This window comes from Cheilinus undulatus, linkage group 20 (genome assembly GCF_018320785.1).
Source record: "Cheilinus undulatus linkage group 20, ASM1832078v1, whole genome shotgun sequence".
Classification (NCBI taxonomy): Eukaryota; Metazoa; Chordata; class Actinopteri; order Labriformes; family Labridae; genus Cheilinus; species Cheilinus undulatus.
In genome coordinates this window covers 23,727,027-23,727,286 of record NC_054884.1, presented here as the reverse complement: position 1 = coordinate 23,727,286, position 260 = coordinate 23,727,027, and positions in this window count along the sequence as shown.

Genomic DNA, 260 nt, shown 5'->3' with positions numbered 1-260 from the left:
TGGAACCTCTGTGACACACACATGAGCATGCATCCGTGCACACAAATACACACATGAGCAGATGAACACACTCTAAGTCAAAGGGCACAGCCACTGCATGAAAACAGCCACAGAAAACATCTTACCCAGAAACCAAAAAAGTCTGAAAATAAGAATAACAAACTAAAAAGTCAACTTTATACACAGATTTAAAGGAGAAAAGTTTCTTGCCTGCAGAGTTGCTGAGGGTGAGGGACACACAGCCTAAGAATAGCCGAGGT